Source organism: Pelodiscus sinensis, chromosome 9 (assembly GCF_049634645.1).
Source record: "Pelodiscus sinensis isolate JC-2024 chromosome 9, ASM4963464v1, whole genome shotgun sequence".
Lineage (NCBI taxonomy): Eukaryota > Metazoa > Chordata > Testudines > Trionychidae > Pelodiscus > Pelodiscus sinensis.
In genome coordinates, this window is record NC_134719.1 from 38,347,482 (window position 1) to 38,355,561 (window position 8,080).

Genomic DNA, 8,080 nt, shown 5'->3' on the forward strand with positions numbered 1-8,080 from the left:
GCTGTTTGTGCTGCTTGCTGCCCCACGGCAGCATGGCTGAGTGGCGCAGAAGTCAGCCAAATGCTATGGCAGGAGGGGAAGGGGGCGGGGCAGTGATGTATATGGCCAGGGGGTGGGGACTGGCCGTGTACGTCACCACCCTGACCCCCCTTCACCTCCCACCATGGCACTCGGCTGACTTCTGCGCCGCTCAGCCGGGCTGCCATGGGGGAGCTCAAATGGCCACTTGCTCCACTTGTTGCCCTGTGGCGGCCCGGCTGAGCAGTGCAGAAGTCAGCCAAGCCCCACAGTGGGAGGCAAACAGGGGTGGGGCGGTGACATGTGGCGTGACAGTGGCTCCAGGCCCCGCCCCCTGTCCGTGAACATCACCACCCCACCCTCCTTCATCTCCCGCCATGGCACTTGGCTGACTCCTGCGCCACTCAGCCGGGCCGCCGTGGGGGAGCAAGTGGCGCAAGCAATGGTTTGGGATCTGCACTCCCTATGCAGCATGGGGAGCACAGAGCCCAAATAGCCATTTGGATTCTGCGGTCCCCTGAGTGAGAGGCAGGAGGGGGAGGAGAAGGGAAAGAGAGAGACAGAAAGAGAGGCAGGAGGCAGAGGAGAGCTGAGAGAGATGTGGGGGGAGGCAGTAGGAGGAGGAAAGAGAGAGAGACACGGAGCGAGAGACCAGAGGCTCAGGAGAGGAGACCAGCGTGGAGGAGAGACCTGAAAATCCTGTCTTATGATGGGCTAATTGGCTAGTTGTAAATAAATCCACTAGTCCAAATTCCTTCCTCAGAAATGTACATTTGAACTCACTCCACTGACATCGGTACTAAAAATATTCAGGGCAGAGTGTAGGGACCTGATCAGGATGGGGAGGATAGTGGGAATTGATATCAAAATATCTTGCTGTAGGCGATTTTTTTGTCTTCCACCCCATTTCTGCTAAAAATAAATTTCAGGGCCCAATTTTAAACATAGTGATGCTCACACAAGGTGGTTTACACCCTTGTACAGAGGATTTTCAAATCCACATACTGCTTAAGCCTTGAGTTGGAATAGGCCTCTCAGGACCCATGCAGAGGGGTTAATTTTGCTCACAGGCTCCCTCAACTGCTATTAGAACTATGCATGCGTGCATGAAAGAATAATTTCCCCTCATTCTAAATATATACTCCTGTTTAGCACTTTATATGCCAGAGAGACAGAACCTGCCAACCTTATTCCTGTTCCAGTGCCATATTTCCATTCTATGCTAAGCCAATCCTTTTCTAGGGAACATTTCTTGGAGTACAGTACAGGAAAGAAGGCAAAGCACACAAACTGCAGAGGCTCCTTTCCTTTGGCAGGAGATGAAAAAAAAACCTGATAAAAGCTCATAATTTATCCAGTGTTATTGAGTCAGGAATTCCTGCAAATAAGCAGAATTAATGTTTATTTTTAGACAAATCTTGATGGGCCTTGGGTCACGGTGTGATTCTCATGGGGATTACATTAGAAATTAAGGAGGAACAATCCTGACAGTCATCTGAAAACAAAGGCTCTATCCTGTTTGAATCATGATGTACAACTATTTTAGCTGTAGTGGAATAAGAAGAAAATAATGATTCTGGGTCCTGTTATTTTCTTTTAAACGTGGTGAGTGAATTTGATGTAAATCAAATTGAGGAAGAAGTAGCTTTGACAGAAACCCTGGCATTATGCAGGCAAACATTGTGCAAGCATTTCCCTCACACAGCCCAATCTCCTGTCTCTACTCACCAAGAAGTTCATAGTGTTTGATAAGAGATACCTTTAACTGTTAACCAACAGAGTAATTTGAATTGTTCAATGAGGTAAGTTGGTAGATCTGATCCAGGCCTGATTTAAGTGTTGGTCCAGTAAACACAAGATGAATAAATACACTCACATGAGTAGTTCCATTGACCTACAACCCAAATCAACTCCCACTTATATCCAGGAGTCAAATTCTCATAGAATATTTCCTGAAACCTACCATGCCCCCGCCCATCCCCAGGTGGCACCAGTTCTCAGGGTTTCATCTCCATATTGGAGCTCAAGACTTTGGCCTCCTGAAGGGGTGCCAGGAGCTCAGGACTTCAGTAATTGGCCCCATAGGCTCCCTGAAACTGGCTTGTGGCTCACCAGAGGCTGGAGTCAAGGTCTGAAAATATTTACCTTAGGACAGCTCCAGTTTAATTTAAACCTTGTTTATGTCCATGAAAAAAAACACCCCAAAAATTATTGCTGTTTTCATTGGGAGCTGGATTGGCTCTTAGTTATGAAATCATGTACTTGAGAAATCATATTCTTAATGAGGAAGATATAAGGAAGAATATTTTTTAAGAATTGGAACATATGATGGGATCAACTGTTTGTGGTTCAGTTCCCAGAGCAATGTATAGTTTTAGACAAATCACTACATTTCCCACCCTCCATCAGTTCATCTGTGAAATGGGAATAACAGAATTTATGAATCACACAGGCTATAAAGCAATATTATTTCAAACTAATGCTAGTTATTTCATATGTTTAATATATTCCATATATTATTTTATAATAACATAGTCCGCATCTACACAGCCAGCAGTTATTTAGACATAAGGTCAAAATACTGTCAAGCTGGAGGACTTCTTACTCAGACTCCTGTAAACCTAATTTGATGAGGAGTAAGGGAAGTCAGAAGAAGAGTGCTTCATTTCAAAATAAGTGCTGGGTAGACAGCACCAAAACTTGAAATAAGCTTTTTCAAAATAAGCTATGCAATTGAAGTAGCTTAATTTGCATAGCTTATTTTGAGATAAGCCCTGCTCCCTTAGGGTATGTCTACACTACTGCATTATTTCAAAAGAGGAGGTTACTCACCTCCTGTAACTGACGTTCTTCGAGATGAGTGTCCCTGGAGGTGCTCCACATCAGGTGTAGAGCATCCCAGTGCCTCTGGACGGAGTTTCTTCAGCAGTGCCTCAGCAAGGGCTGCACGTGCGCAGCATGCAAAGGGTAGTGGAGCACCCCCAGGGACGCTCATCTGGAAGAACATCAGTTACAGGAGGTGAGTTACCTCCTTTTCTCCTTCAAGAGGCATCTCTAGGGGTGCTCAGCATCAGGTGACTACAAGCAGTCTAACCTATGGAGCTAGGGACTTTGGATCAGGTAAGTATGCTGTCTGCAGGACAGCTTTTGCTAATTTAGTGTGGCAAAAGGGGCCCAAGGCAAGAGAGTAGTGTTTTGCAAAAGTGTGATTAGTGGACCACGTTGCTGCTGCACAAATGTCCTCCAGTGGAACTTTCCTGGGGTATGTGATCAAGATTTCCACTGCCCTCGTAGAGTGTGCTCAGATTGTAGCAGGTGGAAGTAAGTCAACAAGTGAGTAGCAGGTATTAATGCACTCTGCGATCCAATGGGATAGTCTTTGAGATGATATTTTGTCCCCATGTTATGGTTTGCGATAGGAACAAACAGGTGTGGGGAGAATCTGAATGATTTTGTTCTGTCAATATAGAAAGAGAGAGCTCTTTTGACGTCGAGAGTGTGCATCTGTGCTTCAAAGGTGTTGAAATGGGGCTTTGGGAAAAACACAGGCAGGTGTATTGTTTGATTGATATGAAAGGCTGTGCGGCCCTTAGGTAAAAATTTGGGGTGTGGCCCCACGGACACTCTGTCTTTAAGAAAAATAGTGAATGGTGGACCGGACATGAGAGCAGCCAGTTTGCTTACTCTGCATGCTGAGGTGATAGCCACTAGGAATGCTCTTTTAAGTGGAGTAAGGAGCATGTGGCCACAGGTTCAAAGGGTGGTTTTGTTAATGTTATCAGGACCAGGTGGAGATCCCATGGTTCTTGTGGGGGGTGACATGTCAAGGTATAGAGCTTGCAGACCCTTCAGAAACCATTTAATTGTGAGGTGTGCAAATAAAGTGGTATCATCCAGTGGCGCATAGCTGCTAGGTGCACTCTGACTGAGGCTAAGGAGAGATGAGACAGCTTTAGGTGCAGAAAGTATTCCAGAATTACCAGGAGTGGGGCTATTTGCGGCAGTATGTTGCGCTCACTGGCCCAGTGTGTAAAACGCATCCATTTACTAATATATGTTTTCCTTATTGCAGGAGCTCTGCTGTGAAAGAGAACTTCCCGGACTTGTTGGGAGCATTGGAGTTCTATGCCAGTGAACTATTGAGGTGCCACGCTTTTAGATAGAGCATCAGGAGTTGAGGGTGAGATGACCTGATTTGCAAGTGATAGAGGATGTGAGGTACTTGCGGTAATGTGATTGGATGATTCTGTGTCATCTGAGTAGTAGGGGAAACCAAGGTTGTCGTGGAGCTATGAAGATGATCTTTGCTTTGTCCCTCCGTATCTTTATGATGACTCTGTTGAGGGGAAAGGGAGGGAATGCATATAGCAGGGGTGCATTCCATGTCAGAATCAGAGCATCTCCTAGGGAGTGTTTGCCCATGCCCGCTCTGGAGCAATACATGGTGCATTTTCTGTTGGATCTGGTGGCAAACAGATCTATTCAGGTGTGGCCCCATTGGCTGAATATTTCTCGTAAGATTGTATGGTCCATCTCCCATTTGTGTTCCTGAGGGAGGGCTCTGCTTAGGGCATCAGCTGTTGTATTGAGAGCCCCAGGTATATGGCATGCAGATAATTGGATATTCCATACTCTTGCCCAGTTCCAAAGGGCTATGGCTTCTTGCACTGGGGCTGTGACCGTGCTCCGCCTTGTCAGTTTACATAGAACATGCATGCTGTGTTTTCAGTGAAGATACACATGTGTATCCCTTTCGCTTGAGGGAGCAGTTTTTGACACACTAGGTGGACAGCTATGAGTTCTAAGATATTTATATGCAGATCTTGCTCCACAGAAGACCGCAGTCCTTGAACTGTTCTTCCTTCCATGTGAGCGTCCCAGCCTGTGAGTGAGGAATCCGTGGTGATGACCACTATGGGCTCTGTGGATTGGGAGGGCATGCCTATAGTTAGGTTGGACATCTCTGTCCACCATTTTAATGATGACTTGACTGATGGAGGCATAGTTAGCCTCTTTGTCAGTGAATGAATGTTTGTTTTGTATTGGGTTAGGAACCAGCCTTGGAGACACCTCATAAATAGTCTTGTGTTGGGTACCACCGGGTTGCAGAAAGCCATATGGCCTAGAAGTTGGAGGCAGGCGAGTGCGGTGGCTGTAGGCATGTCCTGGAGGGATAATGCCAGGTGCCTGATGTGAGTAGCTCTGTCAGGAGGGAGGGAGGCTTTGGCTGTCTCAGAGTTGAGGTGTGCCCCAATAAATTGGATGGTCTGCAAGGGTGTAAGCATTGATTTGGGGTGGTTCACTAGAAGTCCTAGAGAGTGAAAACAGTCTAGCACCATGTGAGTATGCTGGTGGCACTCGTCTGGACCTTGCTTTTACTAGGCTGTCATCCAGGTAGGGGTGTATGGTAATTCCTTGTCTCCTTAGGTCAGCAGTGACTGCCGCTAGGATTTTGGAAAATACTTTCAGAGCTGTAGAGAATCTGAAGGGTAGGACCGTGTATTGAAAATGGTTTGAATCTGAAGTAAAACAGAGAAAACGACTATGAGATGGTCTGATAGAAATATGAAAAAAGGCATTTTGTAAGTCGAGAGAGGAAAACTAATCACCTGTCTCCAGAGCTGGAATGATTATATTTAGGGTAACCATCTGAAACCTCTGCATCTTTATGAAGCTATTTAGGTATCTGAGGTCTAGGATAGGTCTCCACCAGCTAGTCTTCTTTTCTATTAGAAAATAATGAGAATATAATCCTGTTCTGTGGAATTGTGGTGGAACAGGTTCTATGGCTCCTAGTTGTAACAGGTGATCTATCTCTTGTAAGATGATCTTGTGATATGGGCCCCAAAAGAGGGATGGGATAGGAGGTTGGGGGGGGGGGGAAGAAAGGGGATGATGTACCCCTGGGAGATAGTTTAAATAATCCATTTATCTGAGGTAATTAATTCCCATTGGTGAAGGAAGGGGAGTAAACCAAGAGGCTGAGGAGTTGCACCAAGAGGCCCACCGCATAGTAACAGCTGTAGCCATCGATCTTGTGGCTGTGTCTGCTGCGTCGAGCGCCGCTTGTAGCACTATACGTGAAATTGTCTGTCCTTCAGAGACAATGGCCTTAACATGTCCGTTTTTGCTCTCTGGCAGATCATCAATAAATGTGTTCATTTTCATACAATTGTTGTAGTTGTATTTACTAAGTAGGGCTGAATAGTTTGCTACCCTCAGCTGGAGTGTGGCTGAAGCGTATACTCTTTTGCCAAATGCATCTAATCTTTTGTTCTCCTTGTCAGATGGGGTTGAGCGATTTTGTTGCTTGTTTCTCTTCTGTGCAGCATCCACCACAAGGGAATTGGGGGGGGGGGAGAATATGTGAAGAGAAAGTCATATCCTTTGGGTGGCACAAAATACTTCCGGTCTGCCTTCCTGCTAGTAGGGGGAATCGACGCAGGTGTTTGCCATAAGGTTTTTGCAGGTTGGAGAATGGCTGGGTTGATAGGGAGAGCAATTTTAGAGAATGAACTGGACTGTAAGATGTTTGTGAGCTCATGGGGAGCATCTTGTACCTCCTCCACAGGAATGTTTAGGTCTTGTGCTACCCATTTGAATAAATCTTGAAAAGAGGAGACGTCCTCTGAATTATTACTGGAGGGAGGTAACATTGCTTCTCCTATATCCGCTAGTGATGATATGTGAGCCGTGGCTGACCTGGGGGAGTATTGGCTGTCATTATCACTCCTCGTTTCTCTGTGAGGAGATTCAGTGGAGCGTGAGAGAGGCTTCTCTATAGCTGTGTCTACACTGCACCCCTTTTCCGGAAAAGGGATGCAGATTAGACCAGTCAGAATTGCAAATCTGCGGGGGGTTTAAATATCCCCCGCGGCATTTGCATTTACATGGCTGCCGCTTTTTTCCGGCTTGGGGATAAGCTGGAGAAAAGAGCCAGTCTAGACGCGATTCTCCGGAAAATAAGCCCTTTTCCGGAGGATTTCTTATTCTTTCTTACTTTGAAAGTAGGAATAAGAAATCCTCCGGAAAAGGGCTTATTTTCTGGAGAATCGCGTCTAGACTGGCGCTTTTCTCCGGCTTATCCCCAAGCCGGAAAAAAGCGGCAGCCATGTAAATGCAAATGCCGCGGGGGATATTTAAACCCCTCGTGGATTTGCAATTCCGACTGGTCTAATCTGCATCCCTTTTCCAGAAAAGGGGTGCAGTGTAGACACAGCCTATATGTTTAATCTTGCATAATCTCTTTCTGTGCTGATGTGGTGGATGGTTCCACATGTGCCACTGTGGGGCGTATGCCCATGGGGCCATTTGTGCTATGAGAATGTCTGGTTGCATGTAACTGTGTGTCCCCAGTGCCCCTTGTGATTGAGGGGACAGCTGTGGTGAGAACACTTCAAATTCATCCCCCTCTTTGTTTGAGAGGGGGGGATTGCGGATGTGAGTTGTCAGAGAGTAGTGACTGAATATATCTATTTTCACTCAATATAGGGGAGTGAAGAGTTGAGTCTTTACTGTCCCTGTAAGTGGTCACGGGAGTTTCTGAGGTGGAGGGCTGCGCTAACTGAGAGGATCCCGTATTTACCTCAGAGGTGAGAGGGAGAGCTGTAGCCCCTTATTGTTGAAAGGAGGGGGCAGTATTCACAGAATGCTCTATCCCCTCTTTGGGTGCCATCATGAGAGGCTGAGGTACCGGTGTATCTGTCATTGTGTCAGAGTTACCGGATTTGCTGAGGCTGGCACACAATGGCACCTTGCCTCTGTATGTGCAGTGTTTGAAGCGCTTTCAGGCTTATTATGCTGTTCGCCCAAAGTACCTGGGCGGTCAAATGTGCTCAGATGGTTCTTGTCTGAGTGGTCTGACTTTTTTACCTCAGAATGCCTCTTGGTGGGTTGCCGAGGTAGTAAGCTTGCCCTTCTTTTAGAGGGCTTAGAATTATCCTTGTTAGGTTTTGAGCTCTGCCCAGAGGCATTTCGTTTGCTGTTATCATTGTGGAGCATTTTCAGATTAAGCTCCTTCTCTCTGTGAGACCTGGGTTTAATTTTGACACAGTGGGGGTAA